This window comes from Culex pipiens, chromosome 1 (genome assembly GCF_016801865.2).
Source record: "Culex pipiens pallens isolate TS chromosome 1, TS_CPP_V2, whole genome shotgun sequence".
NCBI classification, from domain to species: Eukaryota; Metazoa; Arthropoda; class Insecta; order Diptera; family Culicidae; genus Culex; species Culex pipiens.
Window position 1 is genome coordinate 80,917,002 of NC_068937.1, and position 19,919 is coordinate 80,936,920.

Sequence of the window (19,919 nt, forward strand, 5' to 3'; positions counted from 1 at the left end):
CGAGCGATCTTTTTAAATTTAGAGTATTTTTTCTTTGTGTGAAGGATTATATGAAACTATATTGTCATAATTATTGTATTCACTGAAATATCTATCCGCTTTCTACCCCCAATGTGTCCTGCACTGGGGGTGCCTGAGGTAACTTCGAGTTGACCTGGGCCGCCCGAGGAATTATGACGTAGGTGGCTCGTGTACAGGTTCACTCACCTCTCCTCGCGGCAAGGTTTTCCGTAGGTCTACACTCGAACATGCAACATGGGACAGCATGAATTTTCAGCTGAAGCCGGACGAATGTATTCCGAAATTACAGAATGCAAGCGATTTTTCTTATTTAAATATTTGATGTCAATCCATCCAGCAGGGCAATCTGGCCAAATCAAAAATATGGTTTTAGCATGTACCAAAGTGGTGTGTACCTTTAAGGATTTTTGATGTACTTCAAAGGTTTGATAAGTAGCCTTGCCCTGCTGGAAAGATAGCTGTTTTTTAGAAAACGTCACCAAATCAACTTCTTTATTACAGAAAAGTGATGTACCATCGATGTACCTAACGAATCTGTGTTCAGATTTTACCTAAACTTCTTATAAGTAGTACTTCCCTTTATACTTAACTTTTGAAGTACTTTATATATTGATTTTGACAACGGGATCGTATTCCTTGGAAAATTTTAAGTAAGTTTGAGTATAAAAAGTCCATACTTAAGTTGATTTAGGCCAACTGTGGAACAATTTATCGATTTTTTTTAATATAAAGTACCATGCGCCTCCTTTAAGGCTAGTACACTGATCGGAAGGAAAGGGGTCAAGGAACAGCTTTACGAACAGCAGAACAAAGGAGAGGGAGTGATTTCTTGGGGCTTTTCTTCACCCTCTCTGACTTGCTTGCGCTGCCGCTGCTGCCCATTTGATTTTTTTCTTGACCGGTTCCTTCCGAAGTGCGTATACCGCTTTAAAATGAAATTACACTGAATTCGCAATTCGCAATTTTCAGTGTAAGAACGGGCCTTGACCGATCTTATGCACCAGGTTCCCGACGAACACGCACTGCCCTTACACCTACATCTCACCCTTGCTCTGAGTCAGTACGAGCAGCACGCTAGAACACGCTTTGAGTGTTCGTGCCAGGCATGCACACCTTCTTTTCCGGTTACGCATTTTAACTCGGCCGGGGGTGGTACATTACTTTGGGTTTGATGTAAGTATAAGCGCCTAACCATCTATAGTGTGCCTGTCAACTTTCATTAAAGCAAAAACTGTTTTATTTTTAGTTTGAATTCAAAAACTAATTGTTATTTACTGTGTATTGTTTTCTCCTGAAGTCTTTCCTAGTGTTGAGTCGTGTTTATCTGTTGCTATTTCTTCTGTCGCGGTGTTTTGTTACAATGTTTTGAACCTAGGCATGTTATTCAAAAGTTTACCAAAAGTACAATAGTGTAGGGTCCTAACACGGCTAGCGCACAATTTGATGTTTCTAATTAACACAAGTTTCCCCACATTGTCAAGCATACGAAGGACGACACAAAACGAGGAACAAAGAAGCTGCGCGGCCCCACTTGTTGGGCGGCTCTCCCTTTGTGCGGGGAGAATGCAACGAGCAGCAGCAGAAGACGGATGCGTGCGTGGTTGAGTGAGTGATTGTGGAAAACGGGAATGTTCCGGACCTTACAAATGGCGACGAGGAGTAAAAAAAAAAAGTTTTTAAAGGCGAAAGAAACCTATTATGCACAGAGGAAAACTAAAAAATAAATATAATAAACACAAGGTAAGCGCATTTTAGTATTAATGAGTGCAAATAAAAAAAAAGGATTTTGTCCAGTAATAATTGTTAATTGCTTTTGCTGCATCAATCATGTGCAGGCAGCGGGGCCCGCGTGGTTGTTTTGCAGGATTGATCGTGATTTTTGGCGTCCATTTTTTTTGAAGTGATTAATGTTAGTTGTTTTACCAGCTTATAAGTATTAGCAAGATAATGAGGTTTTCACATTGCACAATAAACTAGGCTGCGGGGGTGGCTTATATTGTTTCCCCGTAAAAAAAAAAACATAAATAAATAAAAAAAATCGGTAAATTAATATAGAAATGAATAAATAAATAAAAGAAAATCTGTCTATTTGGCACAACATTCATTGAGACTAGAACTTTGATGCGGTCTTTATTGGGTTTAAAATGTAAACATAATTTATTTGTTTTGTTATACAAGAAAGTATGTTGTGTTAATCTGAGTTAGAGATGGAATTGCTAATTAATTGTTTGATTTTGTGTAATCTCATTAGTAACCGATTTAAGTAAAATCAAAAAGAATATTATTGAATTTGAAATGGGATGAATGAACTTGAGTTTAGCCTTGTGAAATCTGAGCAGTGTTTTTAATAAAATGGGCATTGGGAGATTGACTATGTGATATGCAGCATAATCGTGGAAATAGTGAAACTGTGGAGTTTTTAGGATGTGAGCTAATGTATTGATTTGCGAAGGTGTTTTTTTTTATGAGCGAAAGGCTGAGGGCTAAGTAGAAAAGAGGTCCTCCAGTTTGGGAACTGGAGGGACTTCCAGTTTGGGAACTGGAAGGAGTGCCAGCCTGGGGGCTGAGGGAAAAGCGAACTTCCAGTTTGGGAACTGGAAGGGTGCCAGCCTGGGGGCTGGGGGATGAGGACCTCCAGTTTGGGAACTGGAGGAACTTCCAGTTTGGGAACTGGAAGGAGTGCCAGCCTGGGGGCTGAGGGAAAAGAGAACTTCCAGTTTGGGAACTGGAAGGGTGCCAGCCTGGGGGCTGGGGGATGAGGACCTCCAGTTTGGGAACTGGAAGGAGTGCCAGCCTGGGGGCTGAAGGAAGAGGACCTCCAGTTTGGGAACTGGAAGGATGCCAGCCTGGGGGCTGAGAGATGAAGTGAACTTCCAGTTTGGGAACTGGGAGGACTTCAAGCCAGGGGGCTAATGGAATAGAAACCTTCCAGTTTGGGAATTGGAAGGTCTTTCAGCTTGAAGGATGAAGGAGGAAATAAACTTCCAGTTTGCGAACTTGAAGGATCAAACTAGGTATTATTTTATATCAGATAACTTTGGGCAACTTGTTTTAATTGTTAAGTTCTGCTCGTGTGGATCAATCATAACGCGCACAAGATTCACACTCCTGATGTCACCGTGCCGGACAGGAAGGACTAGTGGTTGGTACAAGCAAAAATGACCGACAGCATAACGTTAACTTTGTTTCGTAAAGAAAATAATTATAGATACCGTACAAATGTAACTGAGGATGATTTTTAACAAAAGTGGATACACTAACCAAAACGTGAGAAAAGAAAGAAAAGGGGAATATTTGAATGACGTCTGCCTGTGTGGATCAACCGGACCGCGCACTGGACTCACAATCCAGAGGTCGCCGGTTCGAATCCCGAGGCAGACGCAAAAATTCTAAGTGTTAATATAGGTATTCAGTGCCCTCTCCCCGTGCCATACCTTTACACTTAGGAGACCCGGGAGGCGGAGTCTTGTCGCAAAAAGAACGATACACGCCTGTGGATCCGTTGACGAAACCGCAAGGTTCAAGAGGGCCACATTATAAGGTGTTACGTAGATTCCGTTTTTTTTTTAATGATAAACATAATGATGGTTTATGTGCTTGTGGGATGCAATTACAAGTTGGACAATGTGCAAGAAATAAAACAAACTTGAAAATGATGAAAATGCCAATACATGAAGTAAAAAAAAAAAAACAAAGTTGAGTCTTCCAATATCCGATATCTGAATTTACTGGTACAGTTCTGAAGTTTTAATGAACAGGGGATGCGTGAGTGCTATGATTTTGTAGTAGCTGCACCAGATTGATGTTTGTGAACCGTTCGATTACTAGAGTCTTTATATCCAAAAAACTGTTTGTTTTTTGGGTATATTTGGAAAAATAGCTATGCAGTTGGCAGACAAACAATTGTATTTCCATGAAAAGAGATTAAAAGGTGTGAATATTAGCGAAGATTAAGTCGTATTAAAAAGTCATGTAGCATAAGACAGATAAGGAAGGTATGTCCCTTTGGTATAAACGAGCTGAAGTAATGTTGAGAGAAGTATTTGACACTGTGAAAAAAAAACACTGGTCAGAACTGACATTAGATATAAAATTGTTTAAGTCTTAAATAGTTAGGTTCTGCTCAAATGTTATTCTAATTACAATATACATGTACAATAAAGTCAGAGGGAATTCATTTTAAGTTAGGAACTATCTCTAGGTAGATCAAATCTAGTTTTTGCTTACTATATAAAAAAAAACGAAAAAGCAGCGTAATGATTTCAATGTTTGCGCAATTTCTGTTGCCATTATAGTTTTTTGTTGATTATAATGAAAGAAATGCGAAGACTACAAGTCAGAAAAAAATAAGAAGTTTCGGGGACCGATTTGTATGGTTGAAAGAGAGAATTTGTAAAACAATTTTCGAACTATACCAACTGTTTTGAATGTAGACATAAACCGAGTAGGAGGTTTTGCTTTAGTGTTTTTTGTACTGAGCTGTTTTGGTACATGCTTGGACATTTTCTTATTTTAATTTCTTAAGTGTATACAATTGAATGTTTTGTTGAGTTTTTGTATGGCACCAAAAGTAACTCAAGTGATAGAAGTTTGTTTCGCTGTTAGCGTGAAAAAAAATATGTGTTGGTCGTGGAGGATAGTATTATGCCTGGCTAGATAATTTTTTACATTCTGCGATAGTAGAGAGCGTCAGTCTAGCTACTGCGATAAGTGCGGTGGGTTGGTTCCGAACTGTTGGTTGGCTGCGACTATAAAGCATAATTTGATTCCGAGCATGATTTGTGTATTTCAGACTTCTGGAACCACGTAACTTATTCTGCCCATAGTTGAGGATTCAGGTATTATGCCAAATCAAGTATTCCGTAAAAAAACCCGCTTTGTTGTGTTCGTCACCGAATCTTCGCCGGTTGGTTATTAGTATTTATAATATTTTAGAGAAGTTCAAGTTTCAAAAGATGCGTTGGAATATCTTCTACCACCTGGAGAAAATAAATTCTCGATTTTTCCAAAAGTGGATATTAGCCTGATTTAGATATGAAATGAAGCATGTTGATCGGACATGCCAACAATTGAGTGCGGGATACAATTGCAGCAGAATGATAATTAATACTGAGAGTCGTATTATCTACAAAAGTCGATGCAAACCAACATGTGATTAACAATCTGTTACTGGCGAGAGTTACATGTAATTATTATCATGTTTTCAAATGATGAGTTGACTTAGTATACCAAAACATTATATATTCCTTTAAGACTGTTCAGCTAGAGTGGCTCGTTTGCTGCCATAATTAGGTGAAGTTTCTTTCTTCAAAAATAATGTTCTTCAATGAAAAGGAAGTACATTGTTTGAATCAGCAGGTTTCCATCAGGTACCTGATTTCATAATGTTTAATTTACCTTGAAAAAAAGAAAAAAAACATGTAAAAATTAGTCAAAGGGGAGGAAAGTGGATAGTGTTATCACATTTAAGAATATGTAGTTGATGAAAATGATCAGTTTATAAAGTTTAGAAAATGCCGTCAGCGTAAATAGATTGTGTTGCAAGAATATATAATTTATTGTGCTTCGTGAAGAATCGTATACCGTTTCTTAATGAGCATGTGATATTACCACAGCCAGTAAGCATGTTTAAAGAGTAGTAAGTTTCTGATGAATTTATTTGATGTAGGGCAGCGATTCTCAACCTTCTTCTAGGTTGGTACCCCCTACCATGTAAATCAAGTAGGCCCGGTACCCCCGTTGAGAATCGCTGATGTAGGGGAACAGCATCTAATTCCAGCGTGCCTCTAATGTTGACAGGTCAGAACTTTTACATTCAATAAAAGCTAAATAAAAGCGTTTTCAACTAAAATCAAGTGATAAATAGCTCAATAAGAAGTGAGCAAGCAAGTTTCTATCAAAAGTTTTGCAAAATTAGTTGTTTAAATAGTGATAATCAGAAAATTGGATGGAGTTAGGAGCGAGTGCTTAACCTGCCAAACATACGAGAATTTCCCCTATTAAGCGATAATCTGATGTTATTGTTTTGCACATATCTCTGCAAAATTGACAAACGCGACTGAAGGGCGATTAAAATATTTTTGTTTTTAAAAGCAAGGTGGGATGTAGGCAGGGCTGCGGAGTCGGGTCATATTTCAAACGACTCCGACTCCGACTCCGACTCCGGCTTTCTCAGATTAGCCGACTCCGACTCCGACTCCGGCTCCGGCTTTCAACAAATGGTTGGCTCCGACTCCGACTCCGACTCCGGCCTACCAACTCTAGCCGACTCCGACTCCGACTCCGACTCCAGCTTTCAACAAATGGTTGGCTCCGACTCCGACTCCGACTCCACATATTTTTAAATGTTTCAAAAGTTAGTTAACTATTATTAGATAATTATTTTTAAAACATTGATAAATAGGATTATTTGAATACTCTCTAAGCGTCATGTTTTTCTCAAGAAAAATAAGTAAAGTAAAAGTAAAGTAAAGTAAATAAACGGAAAAAAAGTTTCTAGGTTACAAGTTTTATACGTTATGGAAACAGAAATCAAAAAATATCTTCAGTTTTAGAGGCATTTTGAGAAGAACAGTTATGTAAGTTAATTTGGATTTATTTGCTTAACCTCAAATTTGAAAAAAAAAATTTCAAGGTAATAAATTTAAATATGAAATTATTATTTTTGAAAGAATAACTAAAAGAAACCTGGTCTTAATGATCTATTGAACATTAAAATTCAATTTGCTCACTTTCAGGCTGACATTTGTAAGAAGCACAGTGACAGGCACCTTGTTTTTAAAATGACAATTTTAAACGAAACATTTTTTTTTTGTTTTTTTAAGACGTACATGGACATCACGGCTGAAGGAGATTATTATTGCAAATCAATGTATCTAAACAATTTCTTCGTGAAAAGTACGCTTAAGATGTCCTTTTCAAATATCTGTGACATGGAAAATATTTTACCCTGGAAATTTTTAATTTATTTAAATTTTAAAATTTTATATACTTTAAAAAGGAGGCGCACGATACTTCGTGAATCTTCACCTAAAACGAAGTTTTATGAATGATCTTGCGCCTCCATCGAAATATATGAAAAAAACTTAAAATATAATCAAAAAACAAATATCCACAAGTAAAATATTTTCTAGGTCACAAATATTTATTTTTTTAAGGTACATTGTTATGCAATGATTATCACCTGGGTGCTGAAAAGACAGAATGCGTAACGTGATTTTCGAAAGCTCCCCACTGCTCCCCACTAATACAACTGCACTACAGCTGTAAACATAAACAAAGTAGAAGGCTATGTTCAAGCTCAAGCGTGACATATTTTTTGCTGCTGAAGTGAATTATTATAAAACATTTTGGATCTGTTGATGTTGATGTTTTCGATGAAAAATTAAGTGCTTCGCACTTTTTTTTCGTAGACTAAACGATGGGCGGCCAAAAGAGGCCTTTTTTTGTTTTCCACGTGATGAAAAATTGTGTCAAAAGTGGGTGGAATTTCGTGAATCAGAAGAGCAACCGAATGGAAGTTCCGAGATTATGTATCTTTGATGTGTAGTGATAATATCGGAGTAAGATTATCCAATATTATTTGGAAAGTACTATTCATAGTTATTGATAATTCGTCGCTAACATTTAAAAGAGCGTCATAAACATAGGTTTTGCATGAGACATAGCGATTATAAAATTATAGCGACGAATTATACCAATCTCAATTTCAACCCTCTTATTAAGATGTTTTGACTTCGAATACCTCAATAGCCATCGATTTTTTTTTATTCCTGACTAAATAAATTATAGATCGATCACAATACTTGCCACTTCTTGGTATAATTATGCGAACAGTAAATTGGTTCCGCTTTGACAGTTCTAAATTGAGGCCGCTTTGCGGACAACTATTCTGCACCCAGATTATCACCTTTCGTCATATTGGCGTGGGACATACAGTATGAGAAAATTCGTACCAGTTGATAATATTTTGATTTTGTTTTTTGTATAATATTTAAAAAATAAATTAAAATCCTACATTTTGTTCTATAAATTTTTTTATTAGTTCATTTTTCTCTGAATTCTTGAGATTTGGTTTTTTTTGTAACGATATCAAAATAGTTTAACTAAAATCAACATCAACAATCAATGATTAATTCAAAATTTGTTGCAACTTCTTTTGATATTTTTTGTTAGTTTCAATTATTCAAATGCAACATATTGATTTTCTTGTACTTAGTGATAAACAAAATGCGCATGTTGAGTTCCAAGTAACCCGAGCAGGGGTAAATAACACGGGAATACCATATTTTGGTATTACTTGGTATAATAACAAATACCAAAATGTGCCCTTGGTTGCCCAGTAATAGATGGTATAATACCATGAAATCATACCAAAAAACTGTATGGGGAAGACCAAAGCAATACCAAAACGTGCCATTCCAAGGGCAAATGAATACCAGACAAATTACAACTTTCCGGGTAAATAAAAATCTCGTTGGACAAAAAACAATGAGAATTCTCTATAGAATTACAACGGGAATTCAATTTGGCTAATGGGATTGCAATGAGATATGGGTAGAATTTTGATGCTATATTTAAATTCTTCAAACAGGCAGGAAAACGAAGTCTTGCTTGGAGAGCCAAAAAATATCAGGTAAAGAGAACTAGGGGAATACTGGAATCGAACTCATGACAGGTAAGGTGCAGACACCATTTTAGCTACCCGTTTACCAACTGAGCTATCAACGCTTGTTGAAAACGAGCTGCTGCTGCATCAACATGTTTTAGCTGCAGGCAAAAATATCAGGAAATTCAACGAAAGAGAAACAAACTAAACCAGAACGAGAAAGGCTATAGCCCAGGCAGCGTGGCATTTTTCGTGAGATTTTTGAGGATGCATGATTCCAACTGAATAGGATTCAACACAAATTCAATATTAAAAGGATTTTAGAACGAAGTTCGAATACCACATGCATACCAACATTTTGGTATTGAAAGAGTTATTTCATCAAATTAACAAAGATTGACATTATTTTTTTGAGGTTATCGATTATGACGCAAAAGGCACACAATGTTAAATAAAATCCATTCTAAAATTTAAATTTTTTCACGTTAAACCTATTGTTGTCGTAAAGTTAATCGTCTAAATATATAAATCTTTTTCTTATCAATTTCATACTTTTAAGAATGTTAAACATCATTTAAAATAGATTTTTTCTATGAATCACCTTTATTTTATAATATTTTTATTTAAAATACCTTTACAATACCAATGTATGGTATTCCCTAATTTAAAAAGATCATCAAATGACTTTTTTAGACCAAAATAAAATAGTTGGCTTTAATTTGGAGTAGATTTGCGTTTTTAAGTATGTAAGTAAGTAACAGTTTGTCAAAATTCGATATTTTTCTAACATTTGCTCAATAACAAAACAATACCAAAATTTGGTATAATACCAGAGATTGGTATTAACTTACACTTTAGACATTTTTTCAAGGGCTCGCGAAAACCAAAATTTGGTATTGATACCATTGAATGGTATTACTTTGCATTTCCCTTGTTATTTACCCATGCTCGGGAAGAGATTGTTATTATCGTTGATTATTTGTTACAAAAGTTAAACTGTCAGTGACTCTTTTTCGATTTGCAAAAACAGTGATTACTATTTTTAATCTTTTTATGTACCTCGTACCAAGACATATGCTATCGGGGTAAAAGATGATTGTGTGTGTACTTTTTTTTAGAAATATCTGGATGAAATTTGGTCAAATTTGAATTGAAAGGGCACATAAATATAGGCAAAAGGAAGCATTCAAGAATCAATTAGATATGTCTGACTACATAACCAATATTTTTTTAAATTATTTTTTTAATTATGATACTACATACTTGGGTAAGAGATTATCATTTAGTGATTATAGTGTAATAACACAATTAGACCTTTTCAATCACAATAAAAAGCTTCAAAAACACAATGGCATCTGATAAATCAATAAAAATATAAGATGTTCTATAGGAAATACTGAACAATAAAAAAAACATATTTTCTGTTGAATTTAAGATAACTCCGGCTCCGACTCCGACTCCGGGTTATCAGAAATCCTCGGCTCCGACTCCGACTCCGACTCCAGCTCTAAAAATTTAGCCGACTCCGGCTCCGACTCCGACTCCAGCTGTTAGATTTTGACGACTCCGACTCCGACTCCGACTCCAGGTCCCCAAAAAGACCCGACTCCACCGACTCCGGCTCCGACTCCGACTCCGACTCCACAGCCCTGGATGTAGGGTCCTAACACGGCTAGCGCACAATTTGATGTTTCTAATTAACACAAGTTTCCCCACATTGTCAAGCATACGAAGGACGACACAAAACGAGGAACAAAGAAGCTGCGCGGCCCCACTTGTTGGGCGGCTCTCCCTTTGTGCGGGGAGAATGCAACGAGCAGCAGCAGAAGACGGATGCGTGCGTGGTTGAGTGAGTGATTGTGGAAAACGGGAATGTTCCGGACCTTACAAATAGTAATATTTGTGTTAATCCTTCAATCATTCTATAAATTGAGTAAGGGCTTGAACCTCACTTGTTAGAAGAAAAGGGTGAAGGTTGAAAACAATAGACAGTAAAGGAGAACATACTTTATAAAGAATCAATAGTAAGAGAATCATAATTGTATGTAAAAAAAGTATAAGCTTGATGTAGTAGATCTAGAAATAGGCAATAGTTAATAAATAGAGATAACAAACAAGCTTAGATTATTGTTATGATGGACTAGATAAAAAATTAATCAAATAAATAAATAAAGATGTAAATCAACAAAGAATAGGCAAATGATAAATAGACTTGGTATTACTAGTACATTAGGGGAAGGTTTATTTTAAAGAAAACACACAGTTTGCTAAAGCAGCATTATTTGGAAAAAAAAAGAGTGCAAGCATTGAGAGATACGAGAATCAAGAGTAAATAAATCAAAACCAAAATGGTAAACAGAAGAATTAGTGAAGAAGTACGAATCAATAGAGCAAAATAAAAACAGGAGATAGATGGTAGCTGTAAATGGAAAGGAGAGAAACCCCGTTCTGCGACGTTCAGGTACATCCACAGCAGTTGACTCAACATACTGCGAATCAAAACAATACCGTCTACAATCACAAATTACTTCCCTTTCCCACATTGTTGCGCCCCTTTCTTTTAGCCGTCTCGACTCTGACCCGCGGTGGTCAAAGGTTTACGATCCGTTTCCACAGGCCACCAGCTAGGTCATCATGAAAACCAAGCCAACGTGGAGGTAAGAAAATAGGACACTCGCAAGGAACCAGAGCTATACTGTTTTGATCAAGATAATTCGGATGATCTAACAGAACTACGGATGTAGTTAGTTACGCTCCTTCCAGGATGTTCCTTACGTGGACGTCAACCGAAGAGCACGCAACAAGGTCAGTGCCATTGCATGCTCTTAGGTATCAATCCTTGGCCTGCTAAAATGAAATTACACTGAATAATAAAAAAAACAACATGTATTACAATACAAACTAAAAGAGAAAATGTTTTTCTAATGCTTTTGCAAGTATTTGAACATAAATAAATATGTGCATACATACAAATACGGATTTATAAAACAATAAATTTAAAACTTGGAGAAGTTGAAAGAAATATTTAAAATAATCAACAAAACTAAAATAAAAGTTGCCCGTTGACATCACAGACAATTGTACCAATAGAAAAATGTGTTTCTGTTGTCTGTGAACAATGTACAACACATGTACCAACTTGTACTTGCATGGAAATAATTATTTTCTAATAAAACAATTCGAATATTTGAGAAATTAGATGAAAATTCAAAATATATCAAATAAACTGAAATAGCAGCTACCCGTTGTTATCACAGACAATTGTATCAATAGAAAAGTGTGTTTCTGTTGTCTGTGAACAATGTACAACACATGTACCAACTTGTACTTGCATGGAAATAATTATTTTCTAATAAAACAATTCGAATATTTGAGAAATTTGATGAAAATTCAAAATAAATCAAATAAACTCAAATAGCAGCTGCCCGTTGACATCACAGACAACTATACCAATAGAAAAACGTGTTTCTGTTGTCTGTGAACAATGTACAACACATGTACCAACTTGTACTTGCATAGAAATGATTATTTTCTAATAAAACAATTCGAATATTTGAGAAATTTGATGAAAATTCAAAATAAATCAAATAAACTCAAATAGCAGCTGCCCGTTGTTATCACAAAAAATTATACCAATAGAAAAGTGTGTTTCTGTTGTCTGTGAACAATGTACAACACATGTACCAACTTGTACTTGCATGGAAATAATTATTTTCTAATAAAACAATTCGAATATTTGAGAAATTTGATGAAAATTCAAAATAAATCAAATAAACTCAAATAGCAGCTGCCCGTTGTCATCACAGACAATTGTACCAATAGAAAAGTGTGTTTCTGTTGTCTGTGAACAATGTACAACACATGTACCAACTTGTACTTGCATGGAAATAATTATTTTCTAATAAAACAATTCGAATATTTGAGAAATTTGATGAAAATTCAAAATAAATCAAATAAACTCAAATAGCAGCTGCCCGTTGACATCACAGACAATTGTACCAATAGAAAAGTGTGTTTATGTTGTCTGTGAACAATGTACAACACATGTACCAACTTGTACTTGCATGGAAATAATTATTTTCTAATAAAACAATTCAAATATTTGAGAAATTTGATGAAAATTCAAAATAAATCAAATAAACTCAAATAGCAGCTGCCCGTTGACATCACAGACAATTGTACCAATAGAAAAGTGTGTTTCTGTTGTCTGTGAACAATGTAGAACACATGTACCAACTTGTACTTGCATGGAAATAATTATTTTCTAATAAAACAATTCGAATATTTGAGAAATTTGATGAAAATTCAAAATAAATCAAATAAACTCAAATAGCAGCTGCCCGTTGACATCACAGACAATTGTACCAATAGAAAAGTGTGTTTATGTTGTCTGTGAACAATGTACAACACATGTACCAACTTGTACTTGCATGGAAATAATTATTTTCTAATAAAACAATTCGAATATTTGAGAAATTTGATGAAAATTCAAAATAAATCAAATAAACTCAAATAGCAGCTGCCCGTTGTTATTACAGACAATTGTACCAATAGAAAAGTGTGTTTCTGTTGTCTGTGAACAATGTACAACACATGTACCAACTTGTACTTGCATGGAAATAATTATTTTCTAATAAAACAATTCGAATATTTGAGAAATTGGATGAAAATTCAAAATAAATCAAATAAACTCAAATAGCAGCTGCCCGTTGTTATCACAGACAATTATACCAATAGAAAAGTGTGTTTCTGTTGTCTGTGAACAATGTACAACACATGTACCAACTTGTACTTGCATGGAAATAATTATTTTCTAATAAAACAATTAAAATATTTGAGAAATTTGATGAAAATTCAAAATAAATCAAATAAACTCAAATAGCAGCTGCCCGTTGACATCACATACAATTGTACAAATAGAAAAGTGTGTTTCTGTTGTCTGTGAACAATGTAGAACACATGTACCAACTTGTACTTGCATGGAAATAATTATTTTCTAATAAAACAATTAAAATATTTGAGAAATTTGATGAAAATTCAAAATAAATCAAATAAACTCAAATAGCAGCTGCCCGTTGACATCACAGACAATTGTACCAATAGAAAAGTGTGTTTCTGTTGTCTGTGAACATGTACAACACATGTACCAACTTGTACTTGCATGGAAATAATTATTTTCTAATAAAACAATACGAATATTTGAGAAATTTGATGAAAATTCAAAATAAATCAAATAAACTCAAATAGCAGCTGCCCGTTGACATCACAGACAATTGTACCAATAGAAAAGTGTGTTTCTGTTGTCTGTGAACAATGTACAACACATGTACCAACTTGTACTTGCATGGAAATAATTATTTTCTAATAAAACAATTCAAATATTTGAGAAATTTGATGAAAATTCAAAATAAATCAAATAAACTCAAATAGCAGCTGCCCGTTGACATCACAGACAATTGTACCAATAGAAAAGTGTGTTTATGTTTTCTGTGAACAATGTACAACACATGTACCAACTTGTACTTGCATGGAAATAATTATTTTCTAATAAAACATTTCGAATATTTGAGAAATTTGATGAAAATTCAAAATAAATCAAATAAACTCAAATAGCAGCTGCCCGTTGTTATTACATACAATTGTACCAATAGAAAAGTGTGTTTCTGTTGTCTGTGAACAATGTACAACACATGTACCAACTTGTACTTGCATGGAAATAATTATTTTCTAATAAAACAATTCGAATATTTGAGAAATTTGATGAAAATTCAAAATATATCAAATAAACTCAAATAGCAGCTGCCCGTTGTTATCACAGACAATTGTATCAATAGAAAAGTGTGTTTCTGTTGTCTGTGAACAATGTACAACACATGTACCAACTTGTACTTGCATGGAAATAATTATTTTCTAATAAAACAAATCGAATATTTGAGAAATTTGATGAAAATTCAAAATAAATCAAATAAACTCAAATAGCAGCTGCCCGTTGACATCACAGACAACTATACCAATAGAAAAACGTGTTTCTGTTGTCTGTGAACAATGTACAACACATGTACCAACTTGTACTTGCATAGAAATGATTATTTTCTAATAAAACAATTCGAATATTTGAGAAATTTGATGAAAATTCAAAATAAATCAAATAAACTCAAATAGCAGCTGCCCGTTGTTATCACAGAAAATTATACCAATAGAAAAGTGTGTTTCTGTTGTCTGTGAACAATGTACAACACATGTACCAACTTGTACTTGCATGGAAATAATTATTTTCTAATAAAACAATTCGAATATTTGAGAAATTTGATGAAAATTCAAAATAAATCAAATAAACTCAAATAGCAGCTGCCCGTTGTCATCACAGACAATTGTACCAATAGAAAAGTGTGTTTCTGTTGTCTGTGAACAATGTACAACACATGTACCAACTTGTACTTGCATGGAAATAATTATTTTCTAATAAAACAATTCAAATATTTGAGAAATTTGATGAAAATTCAAAATAAATCAAATAAACTCAAATAGCAGCTGCCCGTTGACATCACAGACAATTGTACCAATAGAAAAGTGTGTTTATGTTGTCTGTGAACAATGTACAACACATGTACCAACTTGTACTTGCATGGAAATAATTATTTTCTAATAAAACAATTCGAATATTTGAGAAATTTGATGAAAATTCAAAATAAATCAAATAAACTCAAATAGCAGCTGCCCGTTGTCATCACAGACAATTGTACCAATAGAAAAGTGTGTTTCTGTTGTCTGTGAACAATGTACAACACATGTACCAACTTGTACTTGCATGGAAATAATTATTTTCTAATAAAACAATTCGAATATTTGAGAAATTTGATGAAAATTCAAAATAAATCAAATAAATAGCAGCTGCCCGTTGTTATCACAGACAATTATACCAATAGAAAAGTGTGTTTCTGTTGTCTGTGAACAATGTACAACACATGCACTGAAAGCCTGGCCATGGTAATTGTAAGAACATTTGCTAAAAATGCTGCTTATTAAATTAACTGTGGCTTTTTGGTAAAAGTAAACGCAAATATGGTGAAATGTACTATACTTCCACCACCATGGTTGTTGTTGTTGTTGTTAATTCATTTATTTCTGGCAGCTTTAACCTTCTTGGTCATTCGCTGCCCTACTACCATGGTAGTTGCTACCATATTGTATGGTTAAATTGAGAACACGCACCGATGTATTTTTGCTAAAAACATTCCGTGCTTGGATTGACTGATGAACGCAGTCAGTTTTACTATGTCGAGAGCGGTATGGTAATATTAACCCTCCAATACGGAGAGGATGATAATGATTTTGTAATTGCTATCATGCAATTTTGTGGAAGTATAGTACATTTCACCATATTTGCGTTTACTTTTACCAAAAAGCCACAGTTAATTTAATAAGCAGCATTTTTAGCAAATGTTCTTACAATTACCATGGCCAGGCTTTCAGTGCATGTGTTGTACATTGTTCACAGACAACAGAAATACACTTTTCTATTGGTATAATTGTCTGTGATAACAACGGGCAGCTGCTATTTGAGTTTATTTGATTTATTTTGAATTTTCATCAAATTTCTCAAATATTCGAATTGTTTTATTAGAAAATAATTATTTCCATGCAAGTACAAGTTGGTACATGTGTTGTACATTGTTCACAGACAACAGAAACACACTTTTCTATTGGTACAATTGTCTGTAATAACAACGGGCAGCTGCTATTTGAGTTTATTTGATTTATTTTGAATTTTCATCAAATTTCTCAAATATTCCAATTGTTTAGAAAATAATTATTTCCATGCAAGTACAAGTTGGTACATGTGTTGTACATTGTTCACAGACAACAGAAACACACTTTTCTATTGGTACAATTGTCTGTGATGACAACGGGCAGCTGCTATTTGAGTTTATTTGATTTATTTTGAATTTTCATCAAATTTCTCAAATATTCGAATTGTTTTATTAGAAAATAATTATTTCCATGCAAGTACAAGTTGGTACATGTGTTGTACATTGTTCACAGACAACAGAAACACACTTTTCTATTGGTATAATTTTCTGTGATAACAACGGGCAGCTGCTATTTGAGTTTATTTGATTTATTTTGAATTTTCATCAAATTTCTCAAATATTCGAATTGTTTTATTAGAAAATAATCATTTCTATGCAAGTACAAGTTGGTACATGTGTTGTACATTGTTCACAGACAATAGTAACACGTTTTTCTATTGGTATAGTTGTCTGTGATGTCAACGGGCAGCTGCTATTTGAGTTTATTTGATTTATTTTGAATTTTCATCAAATTTCTCAAATATTCGAATTGTTTTATTAGAAAATAATTATTTCCATGCAAGTACAAGTTGGTACATGTGTTGTACATTGTTCACAGACAACAGAAACACACTTTTCTATTGATACAATTGTCTGTGATAACAACGGGCAGCTGCTATTTGAGTTTATTTGATATATTTTGAATTTTCATCAAATTTCTCAAATATTCGAATTGTTTTATTAGAAAATAATTATTTCCATGCAAGTACAAGTTGGTACATGTGTTGTAAATTGTTCACAGACAACAGAAACACACTTTTCTATTGGTACAATTGTCTGTAATAACAACGGGCAGCTGCTATTTGAGTTTATTTGATTTATTTTGAATTTTCATCAAATTTCTCAAATATTCGAATTGTTTTATTAGAAAATAATTATTTCCATGCAAGTACAAGTTGGTAAATGTGTTGTACATTGTTCACAGACAACAGAAACACACTTTTCTATTGGTACAATTGTCTGTGATGTCAACGGGCAGCTGCTATTTGAGTTTATTTGATTTATTTTGAATTTTCATCAAATTTCTCAAATATTCGAATTGTTTTATTAGAAAATAATTATTTCCATGCAAGTACAAGTTGGTACATGTGTTGTACATTGTTCACAGACAACAGAAACACACTTTTCTATTGGTATAATTTTCTGTGATAACAACGGGCAGCTGCTATTTGAGTTTATTTGATTTATTTTGAATTTTCATTAAATTTCTCAAATATTCGAATTGTTTTATTAGAAAATAATCATTTCTATGCAAGTACAAGTTGGTACATGTGTTGTACATTGTTCACAGACAACAGAAACACGTTTTTCTATTGGTATAGTTGTCTGTGATGTCAACGGGCAGCTGCTATTTGAGTTTATTTGATTTATTTTGAATTTTCATCAAATTTCTCAAATATTCGAATTGTTTTATTAGAAAATAATTATTTCCATGCAAGTACAAGTTGGTACATGTGTTGTACATTGTTCACAGACAACATAAACACACTTTTCTATTGGTACAATTGTCTGTGATGTCAACGGGCAGCTGCTATTTGAGTTTATTTGATTTATTTTGAATTTTCATCAAATTTCTCAAATATTCGAATTGTTTTATTAGAAAATAATTATTTCCATGCAAGTACAAGTTGGTACATGTGTTCTACATTGTTCACAGACAACAGAAACACACTTTTCTATTGGTACAATTGTCTGTGATGTCAACGGGCAGCTGCTATTTGAGTTTATTTGATTTATTTTGAATTTTCATCAAATTTCTCAAATATTCGAATTGTTTTATTAGAAAATAATTATTTCCATGCAAGTACAAGTTGGTACATGTGTTGTACATTGTTCACAGACAACATAAACACACTTTTCTATTGGTACAATTGTCTGTGATGTCAACGGGCAGCTGCTATTTGAGTTTATTTGATTTATTTTGAATTTTCATCAAATTTCTCAAATATTCGAATTGTTTTATTAGAAAATAATTATTTCCATGGAAATATATTTATATTTGTAATTTATATTTGTAACGACAGACTAGCTGGTACTTTGTAGAAAATATAGTTTTTGGGGAAAAGGATTCTAATTATGAGCAACAGAAGCTAAGTTGCACGGCTAGCTACTTCTCAGGGCAATTCTTGGCGAACGAACGATAATTTTATCCGATCATTATCAACCTCACAATTGTCTTCTCTCTCGTGTGCGGCAAATAGAAAAGGCAAAATTAACGATCACACATGCACGGTTTATTCAAAAGCACTTTACACTCAAACCCCGGTGGTTTGACACCAACTGTTGTCAAACGAACGTGGTCACTTTTTAGTTTGACACCCCGTTTACACGGAGTTCACACACACTAAACGTTTGTTTTGGTAGTGTACGTGAGCTCCTTGTAAAAAGTGACAGTTCGTCACTTTTTAGTTTGACTTTGACCAACCAATGGGGTACAAACTAAAAAAGTGTCAAACGAAAAAGTGACCAACCACCGGGGGTTGAGTGTACTTAACTTTTAAGCAGAAACTTTAGTGATTTTTCGACGGTTATGCACTTAAAACTAAAACTAATCTAAATTAAAGATTCAAAAAAAGAGAATTTAACACGTTTGGGGTTTATTTTAGCTGGAACAAAACGGAGCGCGAACAATCCCACGATGGCATGCACGTTGGGGCCGTCCCGCGGTTGGGGCCCTTCTGCAGGTCGCGATACACGACCGGATAGCTGAAGGCCGGGATGAGGGAATTGTAGAGAGAGCAAGCAAGTCAAGGGGGAACAGACATACCTGGGTTTCTCGTCGACGACCGTGACTATGGTCAGCGGGGCATTCTCACTAGTGAGAACAAGGGTTTCCAGGATTGTGGGACCATATGTTGATGGATGGTCTTGACGGCCTCGAACGGTGACACTAGATTTTCGGTATCACTCGCGCACTTTAGTTCTTCGGGGTGGATCCAAATGATCCAATTATTTGGTGTGGGAGGCCGCTTAAACTTATTTTAAATCAGGCATACGCGTCGGAATCGGCCCTCTAGCTCTCACCAGGTGATCTTCCGGATCGAAACGCGCGCTTTATGTGTACTCGGACACTCCCCGCTGACCTTCCCAACACACTATCCACTCGGGTGGATTTCGTGAAAACGCCTGATTTTAACTTTTTGTTAATTCAACTCGCACACGCGGTTAATTAACTCGTTCGAGGAACCACAATCTGGATCGTACTAGTGTCGGCTATTAGATAGCAAAAGAGGACGAGTGTAGGGCTTCGGGGCCCTTTTATATCCTCCGCTCTCCGAGGTAGTCTGTCCCAGCGGGTCCACTTCTCTCTCTCCCATAGATTCTGCTGGTCATCTTATGCGTTGCGAAGTCCAAACGCAAAGTTTGAATTTCCCAATCTCGCCATACTAGAACGCCGCAACAACCTAACTCCCTACACCTAGTGGTTGTGCATGAGAGCG

General features: G+C 34.8%; 1 protein-coding gene across 1 annotated transcript in view; it reads right to left on the reverse strand.

The window, feature by feature from the left end:
* Window positions 1-19,919, reverse strand: part of LOC120430070 (E3 ubiquitin-protein ligase UBR1) — a 97,260-nt gene that overhangs the window by 23,672 nt on the left and 53,669 nt on the right. The gene's annotated exons all lie outside the window — the stretch shown is intronic.